We start from the raw sequence: 9572 nt of genomic DNA, 5'->3' as shown, positions 1-9572 counted from the left end.
TGTTCTGCCATCCTCGGCAGAGAGGTGTGACACTGGGCCCGGGAAAGGTCTCCTGGGGACAGGCAGTGGGGTCTGTCCCAGAGGGCTTAGCGAGCTCGTCCTCAGCGCCCTGAGCTGACTTCCATTAGGCTGGGATTAGGGTGACTGCGGGGATTTGGCTAATGCAGGCAGCCGGAATCGGAACCCCCTGCACCCCAACCCTGCACTGCCTCCCAAGCCCCCTGCTCTTCTCTGAGCCATCCAAGAGCTAAACGCTGGCAGAGGCGGGTGGAGGTCTGGGGGTGGTGTCCAGCGTGGTTTCTGTTACTTTGGGGGGGGCAGAGGTGGCGTGGGAGTGCTCTGCAGATACTCTGGACTTCAGTGCTGAGTCGCCCCCAGAGTCCTCAGGGACTGCCAGGGACCAGCCCTGGATGAACAGGAGCAAGGATGCCGCAAGGATTATGGGAAGAGAGTAATAAGAAAGAAAAGGCGTGGGTCGGGGGCTCACAGCCTCGCGGCCTGAGCGCCCAACTGTCCTTCAGTGGGTAGGACTTAGTGTTTAGAAGTAGAGGAACAGCATCTTTGGGTAGGTGCTTAACTGTCTTTATCTGGGTTAGTCTTTTACCTCACCAACTAACCACACTGGTGCTTAGAGGTTGCTCCTAGCTCTGAGCTTAGGAATCACTCCTGGGGGCCCCCATGGGCTGCCGGATATCGAACCCAGGTTGGCTGCGTGCAAGGCAGATGTCTACCCATTGGCTATCGCTCTGGCCCATGAATGAACACTTTTGCTAAGTGCTTTCTCCGAGGGAATCTTTCTAAGAGATAAAGCAGATGCAGGAAGCTCTAGGGCAGCTTTCTGAATGGAAGGGTCCCTTAACTGCCCATCCTGTCCAGCTCCTACACCTGGTCCCCAACCTCTCCCCCTTCTTGCTTCGCTGCTCCACACACTGGCGGTCTCTTCTGCATCTCAAAGGGCAGAAGTCTCTAAAGCGAGTGAGTTTATTTTGAAGGAAACGTCACTGAGAGAGGCAGCAGAGAGAAGAATGCTCCCATGGGGACGTTTTTTTCCCCAGAATGCCAACATTCCCACTTTCCATGGAAGGAAGGGCCCATAAATCACTCTATCCAGCATCTCTCTCCAGGCTGATCTAATTAATCTTTTTCTTTTTTTTACCCCACACCCGGCATTGCTCAGGGGCCTGATCCTGGCTCTGTGCTCAGGGATCACTCCCGGAGGAGCTTAAGGGATCATATGGGATCCCGAGTTTTCGAACCTGGGTCAGCTGCCTGCAAGGCCAATGTCCTACCTGCAGTACTATCACTCCACCCCCAGATCTAACTAATCTTTTAGGCTAGGCGTCTCTGTTTCCCTAAGTGTATGCACATCCAGCAGGGACCAAACCAGGGCTTGATCCTGAGTTCTTCCCTGCAAAGGTTTGCTTCTGCCTCTGACCTGTGTCCCCAGCCTGGCAGCTCTCTCTCTGGCAGTTGGAGTACTTGTCTGACCTGCTACAGCTCCACTTGGTCTAAACCAGTACGTTGGAGGTGGAAGATCTGCAGCTGGACTCACAGAATCTCCTCACGGCTCTTCCCGTTTGCACAACAAAAAACAGGTCACAGCAGACACCCCCGCCCCCGACACACACACTCACACACCACCACCACCACCACAAATAAAAGCACTGTTCCAAGTTGTAAAATCAGAGGAATCTGCCAATTCTTTTTTTTCTTTTTTGGGTCACACCCTACATTGCACAGGGGTCACTCCTGGCTCTGCACTCAGGAATTACTCCTGGCAGTGCTCGGGGGACCATATGGGATGCTGGGAATCGAACCTGGGTCATCTGCATGCAAGGAAAATGCCCTCCCCGCTGTGCTGTTGCTCTGGCCCCCTAAATCTGCCAATTCTTGAGTGTAAGAGAAAAGACGGAGGAGAGAGGGGTGGGGGCACCATGTCAACAAAGGGAAAAAGAGAAGTTGAGGGTCCAGAGAAAAAGGAATGGAGGGAGGTGGTAAGGCGATTGCCTTGCTTGCAGGTTCCCTAAGTTCAATCTTCAGCACTGCATAGAGTTCCTGGATCACCACCAGGGGTCACTCCTGAGAACACAGCCAGAAATTACCCCTGAGAACCATCAGGGTCGCTCCTGAGCATAAATCAAGAGTAAGCTATGAGCAGTGTACTGTGGCCTCCAGGCCAAAACCAAAAGAAACATAAGATAGGCAAGGGCTGAAGAGATGGCTCAGTAGCTTAAAGCACTTGCACTGCATGCGGGAGGCCCTGGGTTCAATTATCGGGACTGCAGTACTCTGAGCACCATCATGGTGACTCCCGGAGCACTGAGATGGGAGTAGTCCTTGAGCACTGATCGGCCATGGCTCCCAAAACAAAACAAATGGGAACAGACAGTACCAGGGAGAGGAGGGCATGCGAAAAGTTGGTGCTCTTGTGAAGCCCCTAAAGGCGAGCATATGTCTGTGGTCAGCTAAGACAGGACTCAAAAGCAAGGTAGCAGAACAGTCTTTTTTTTTTGCCCCCGTAGGGGTGATGAACTACACCCCGTGATGCTCAGGAGTGACCCCTGCTGGTGCCCTAGGGCTATGCCCGGCTCTGTGCTCAGGACTGACCCCTAGTGGAGCTCCAGGGGCCATGTGCAGTGCTGCTGCTATACGCCAGGAAGAGGAGCCTTGCTGCCTCTCCCATTCTATGTTCCAGAACACTCCTATTTACGTTAAAATTTTTTTGTGGGGGGCACACCTAGTGGTACTCAGGGCATACTCCTGGTTCAGTGCTGAGATCACTCCTGATGGTGCTCAGGGGACTATAGGGGGTGCTGGTGATCGAACTTGTCCTGGCTACGTGCAAGGCAAGCACCCTTTCCACTGAACTATCTCTCTGGCCCCAGGAACCATTTCTATTTTCTCCAGTACTCCTGCCTCCCCCTGTGTTGGATTACTTGCATTTCTATGCTTTTTTTTTCTTTTTAGGTTACACCCGGCAATGCACAGGGGTTACTCCTGGCTCATGCACTCAGGAATTATTCCTGGCAGTGCTTAGAGGACCCTATGGGATGCTGGGAATTGAACCCGGGTCAGCCACGTGCAAGGCAAATGCCCTCCCTGCTGTGATATCGTTCCAGCTCCAGTTTTTTCTTTTTTTTCCACATCAGGAGAGTGCTCAAGGCTTACTCCTGGATCCACCCTCAGGGATGACTCATGGGCGACCATATGGGATGCTGGGGATCAAACCTACGCCAGCCATGTGCAAGGCAAATGCCGTATCCCTACCCACTGTACTCTCTCCAGACCCTGAATTTCTACGCTTTTGTTTGGTGTGTGAAATACTACCTCGCAAAAGCTTGCACTGCAGTAGAACACACCTTCCAAATTAGTGTTTAGGGTTGGGGGGTTTGGGTGGGAGCCAAGAGCTGGTACAGCAGGGAGTCACAAGGCAAACATAGGTTTGATCCCAGCACCCCATATTGTCCCCCCAGTCTACAAGAGCCAGACTAAGCCCTGAGCTCCTCTGGATGTGGCCCCCAAAAAGGACAAAAACGGAGTTGGATGGGGAAGATCATACAGGGTTGAGGCACTGGCCTTGCATGCAACTGATCCTGGTTCAATACTAGTTCTCTGAGCACTGTTATAAGGAGCATTGAGCACAGAGTCAGTAGCAGCTCCAAAGCACTGTTGGATGTAGCCCCAAGCCCTAAAGCTCCTAGGATGGGGAGATAGCTCAGAGGGTTGGAGCACATGCCTTGTGTGCAGAAACCCTGGGTTCTATACCCACACCTGCACAATCCCACAGGTTCTACTGGTGTAACACTAAAAATTTTTTAAAAAAACGTTTTTTAGACTCAAACAAGAAACCATTTGTCGTTCATTTTATGAGGTTAGAACAAGAAATGAAATTTAGAGTCAGTGGAGAAACATGCTTCAAAACCCCAAATCAAGGCTGGAGCAATAGCACAGCGGGGAGGGCGTCTGCCTTGCACGTGGCCAACCTGGGCTCGATTCCCAGCATTCCATATGGTCCCCTGAGCACTGCCAGAAGTAATTCCTGAGTGCATGAGCTGGGAGTGACCCCAGTGCATTGCTGGGTGTGACCCCAAAAAGCAAAAACAAAACAAAACAAAAACAAAAACAAAACCCCAAATTTCCAAATATTTGCAAGCTGAAAAAAAATCCTAGTTGAGTCTGGTTTGTCCCAGAAATGTACTTGAACAGATTAGAGACTTAGGACATTTATTTCTGATCCCACGCATTAACAGATAAAAGAGAAACCATGATTATAAAAATGGGAGCAGGAGAAAAAAAGACTTTTATACCATCCAATACCTATGCAGGATCTTAACATCTCAGCATCCTTCCTTAGCCTGCTAATTTTACCAAAAGCCAAGAGAAACATCCGCAGTAAATGATGATTCATTTACAATGTTTCTTTTCCTTGACTTCCTTTTTGTTTCGTTTGGGACGACACCCAGCGGTGCTCAGGGCTCATTTGTGGCAGTATCAGGACAATATGCTGTGCTGGGGATTGAATCCATACCTGCAGCATTCCAGAAAAGTGCCTTAACCCTTTTTTGCTTGAATTCCAAATGGGCTAGCAAGTCTAGGGATCACTTATAAAGGACCCAAGTCAATGTAAAATTAAGCAAGTGTGCCTGGATTAGGAAACCATGGCGCGTTGATGTCATAGATGATTTTCTAATTGTTTTATTCTGGTGTTCCCTGAGGAACAGGCCATGTTTTTGCCAGGTATTGCTGAGTATTCTGAGAAACTCATTACACACATGGCATCAAGCACTGATAAGTATTGAGGACACATGATCACATGAACCAAAAGAGTGTGGGGCAGCATTTCAGGGCGAGAAGTCTCTATCGCAAGATGATCACGCATCCACATATATATGGGCTTCTGGGCTCTGTAAGCTGCTCCCTGGATCTATTTCTGTTTTTTTTTTTTTGGTCTCTTGGGTCACATCTGGTGATGCTCAGGGATTATTCCTGGCCCTGGCGTTGAACTCAGAAATCACTCCTCAGGCTAGAGCAATAGCACACAGTGGGTAGGGCATTTGCCTCTCACGTGGCTGACCTATGTTCAATTCCCAGCATCCCATATGGTCCCTGAAGCACCACCGGGAGCAATTCTTTTTTTTTTTTTTTGCTTTTTGGGTCACACCCGGCGATGCACAGGGGTTACTCCTGGCTTTACACTCAGGAATCACCCTTGGCGGTGCTCAGGAGACCATATGGGATGCTGGGAATCGAACCCGGGTCGGCCGCGTGCAAGGCAAACGCCCTACCCGCTGTGCTATCACTCCAGCCCCGCCACCGGGAGCAATTCTTGAGTGCATGAGCCAGGAATAACTCCTGTGCATTGCTTGGTGTGACCCAAAAAAGAAAAAAAAGGAAAGAAATCACTCCCCGTGGTGCTTCAGAAGACCATAGGGGATGCTGGGGATTGAACCCGGGTTGGCCACGTGCAAGGTAAACGCCTTACCTGCTGCACTATCGCTCCAGCCCTCTATTTATTTTAAGAAAGGTGTGCTAGAATCAAACTCAGGATTTCAAACACGCAAAGCCAAGAATGTAGCTCAATGCTCCAACACTTATCACACAAGTATGAGGTCCTGGGTTCAATCTCGGACACCACAAAAATTAATAAGAACTGGAAAGATCGTAGAGGGGTTAAGGTGCTTGCCTTGTCATGCAGCCAATCCTTGTTTGATCCCCGCACTGCAAGTGATTCCCTGGGCACCAGAGTCAGGTGTGTGTAATAAGTCATTCTGAGTACAGAGCTAGGAAGATCCCCACAGCACCACCAGGGGGCACTCCTGAGCAAGAAACCATGAAAAGCCCGTGAGCACCACCAGGGGGCGCGCCTGATCACATGCAGAAAAGCTCCTGAACACTGTGTGTGGCCCAAATTCACCTCCAAATAAGACTTTGAGTGGCTACAGCTCCTGACCAGGAGAAAAACTCAGACCCTCACCCCCAGCTGCTCCCCAGCCTGGAGAAGAACCATTCCCTCCCTGCCCATCTGCACCTCCCTGTGGGGGTTACATCCCCAACTCTGGTGTGAGAGACAGTACCCTGGAGGGTTTCTTGCAGGAATGTCACTGGGGAGTTTCAGGCAACTGATAAAATGAAATAGCCCCTTTCTGGGCAGACATATTAGAGGTGACTTTTTCCTTTCTGTCGTTTAGACTGTTTCTGGGCACAGGGGCAGAGGGGACTGGACCCCTGCCTGCAGCTCTAGGTGAACAGCATTTCCCAAAAGGCTCCTTGACACTCCCACAGCTGGGAAGGAGCGAGGCTAGAGTGTGATCCTGTTAGGAGCCCCAGACTTCAGCAGCAGCTCCAACCACTCAATTATTAGCATAACAAAGCACAGATATGCCAATAGAAAAGAAAGCCTTTTTCATTCATTTTATTATATTTGGTTTACAATACTACTAATAATGTTTTTTCAAGGAATACCATACTGATGGTTTCATGCGCATCACCAGTAAGCCCACCTCCCTCTCCCCAGGATGCCAGCACCCCTCCTTTCACCCCCTCCCAATTCAATTGTGTAAACCACTTCTCCCATTCTATTGCCTTTGGCCCTTTGTTGTTCCCTGGCTGTGTAACGTTAAGTCCCACATAAGAGCAAGTTCATTCTGTCTCTATCTCTTTCTCTTAGACGACTTTACTCAGCATAATATCTTCCAGTTCTGTGCATGTTGTTGCAAATTGCCTGATTATGTTTCTTAGACCTGCAGAGCTATCTATTGTGAACATGTATCACAACTTATTTTGGTGGGGAAGGAGGGACTTGGGCCACACCTGCCAGTTCTCAGGGGCTACTCCTGGCTCTGCACTCAGGAATCACCCCTGGAGGGTTTGCAGGACCTTGTGGGATGCCAGGGACTGAAGTTGGGTCAGTGGCATGCAAGGCAAGTGCTCCCTATACTATCTCTTTGGTTCCCCCCTTTTGTGGACCTTTATATACTGTCACTCTCACTGTCATCCCGTTGCTCATTGATTTGTTCAAGTGGGCACCAGTAACGTCTCTCATTGAGAGACTTATTGTTACTGTTTTTGGCATATCCAATACGCACGGGTAGCTTGCCAGGCTCTGCTGTGTGGGCTCGATACTCTTGGTAGCTTGCCAGGCTCTCTGAGAGGGGCAGAGGAATCGAACACCGGTTGGCCAAGTGAAAGGTGAAAGCCCAACCGCTGTGCTATCACTTCAGCTCCTTTGTATACTACAAATTTTATTTTCTTTTTGGGTCACACCCAGCGATGCACAGGGGTTACTTCTGGCTCTGCACTCAGGAATTACTCCTGGTGGTGCTCTGGGGACCATGTTGGATGCTGAGAATTGAACCTCATGCGTGCAAGGAAAACTCCCTACCCGCTGTGCTATCACTCCAGCCCCACAAGTTCTTGATCCATTCACCACCTGTAGTTGAACATTTGGGTTGTTCCCATATCTTGGCTATTGTACTGTGGTTATGAACATGGGCGTGCATATGTCCTAAGTGGGTGCTTTTGTGTTTGGAGGATAGATGGTATCACTCGGTAATATGAAAATTCTATTTCTTTTTTTTTAAAATAAGAAATTTACATACTGAAGAAAGTTTTGTGTGTGTGCGTGGGGGGGGGGGGTTGGTCCACATCTGGTGTTGCTCGGGAATCACTCCTGGCTCTGAACGCAATGATTACTACTTCTTTTGGGCTTGGAGAGCCTCCATGTGAGGTTCCAGGGATTGGATCCAGGTCAGCTGCGTGCAGACCAAGTGCACTCCTCTCTGAAGGAAACTCTGTTTCCTGAGGAGATGAGATCACACTTTTACATCCCAGACTTGAGAGCTGTCCAAGTCACAGCTTGGCGGGAAAACTATGAAAGAAACAAAATTTTGCTTCTTTAAAGACACATATTTATTAAATTCTCTTAAGGACTGGAACTGTTAAATGGAGCCTTGGGATTAGCAAAACTAATCTGTTTCATTCAGGCAATCTGTAATGACACGTCTCCCCTAACACAGAGACAGGATTTTGAGACAGAAAGGTTATTTTCGGAGATCGTCCTAAACCTGGACAATGTTCCCCAATAGTCATTCATCTAGGTAGCTGACGGAGAGAGAACGAGAAACTACCTAATTTTACATTTTACCATCCACGCGTAAGGGTTACAGCTTCTCCGTCTCCTCACCAACCCCTTTTCTATGTTGTATTCGGTATTTCTGGTGCTCCTACCGTAAATAAAGTGGTACCGTTAGGGCAGCCGTGAGGAGGGCGGGGCCAGGTAATCTGGACCTCCCCGTGGGGGTCCTCATTAACATGCACCATCTGATTGGTCAGTCCCACAAACTCATTGACATGTAGTGTAACCAATCAGGTAGCAGGAATGGCTAAGCGTGAGCTTGTAATAACACATAACGGGTCACTGGTATGAGGGAGTTCGCTGTGGTTGCGGTGGATGCTTTGGGGAATAATCTCTATTATTGCTGCTACTGATTCCATTTAAAGAGTCAGCCCCGAAGCCGTACCTAGGAACGCAGGAAATACAGAGAGGAAAGCCTGACGATAAGCACTGGGTGCTGAACCAAGTCAGGTTTATGGAGTGAAATCAGCGCTTCTGAGTTGAATTTTTCTAAATGTTCCTCTTGTGCCTTTGCTCTCTTTTATCATTGGCAAACAATTCATGTGGTGCTGGGGATCAAACCCTGTGGCTGCATGCAAGGAATGTGCTTTAACCCCTGTACCATTTCTCAGTCCCCAGTTCACTGTTTTATTGGGGTGAAGATGGTAACCCTCCCACTGCATGGACGCCCTGCTGGAGGCCAGGTAGTGACAGAGACGGAATATACTCCTTTTTTTTTTTTTTTTTTGCTTTTTGGGTCACACCCAGCGATGCTCAGGGGTTACTCCTGGCTTTGCACTCAGGAATTACTCCTGGCAGTGCTTGGGGGACCATATGGGATGCCGGGGATCGAACCCGGGTCGGCCGTGTGCAAGGCAAATGCCCTACCCGCTGTGCTATCGCTCCGGCCCCGGAATATACTCCTTAAGGAGTCATTTTAAAAGAGGCATTCGAGGTAATAAAAAGGGAATTTCGGGGACACGGAAAGACAGTAGAACAGAGAGGGTGCTAATTAAGCAAACTAGCTTACCTGGATTCAGTTGTTGACTTTACGGAGTCCCCTGAACCCTTCTAGGTCCTAAACATAGAGCCAGTAGTCAGCCCTGTGCACCGCCGAGTGAGTCCCCAAAATAACAATAAAATGGGAGCTTTAGGGACTGGATCTAGTACAGAGATTAAAGCTCTGGCATTGAGAGATATTGACCTGGGCTTTATGTTCAGTCCTGCATAGAGGGTCATCGGAGCATAGCGTAACTCAAGAGCAGGGCGTTCAGTTGAAGTTTTTGTTTTCACCCACAATGAGCTTCACTTAAAAGTAAAGTGGTTGCAAAATCTTGGGCATGGCAGAGCTGCAAGCTACCTGTGGCTTATTCGATATGCCAAACACAGTAACAGCGAGTCTCACAATGGAGACGTTACTGGTGCCCGTTCCAGCAAATTGGTGAACTACAGGAGGACA

This window comes from Sorex araneus, chromosome 2, assembly GCF_027595985.1.
Source record: "Sorex araneus isolate mSorAra2 chromosome 2, mSorAra2.pri, whole genome shotgun sequence".
Lineage (NCBI taxonomy): Eukaryota > Metazoa > Chordata > Mammalia > Eulipotyphla > Soricidae > Sorex > Sorex araneus.
Note: the sequence above shows the minus strand (reverse complement) of the source record.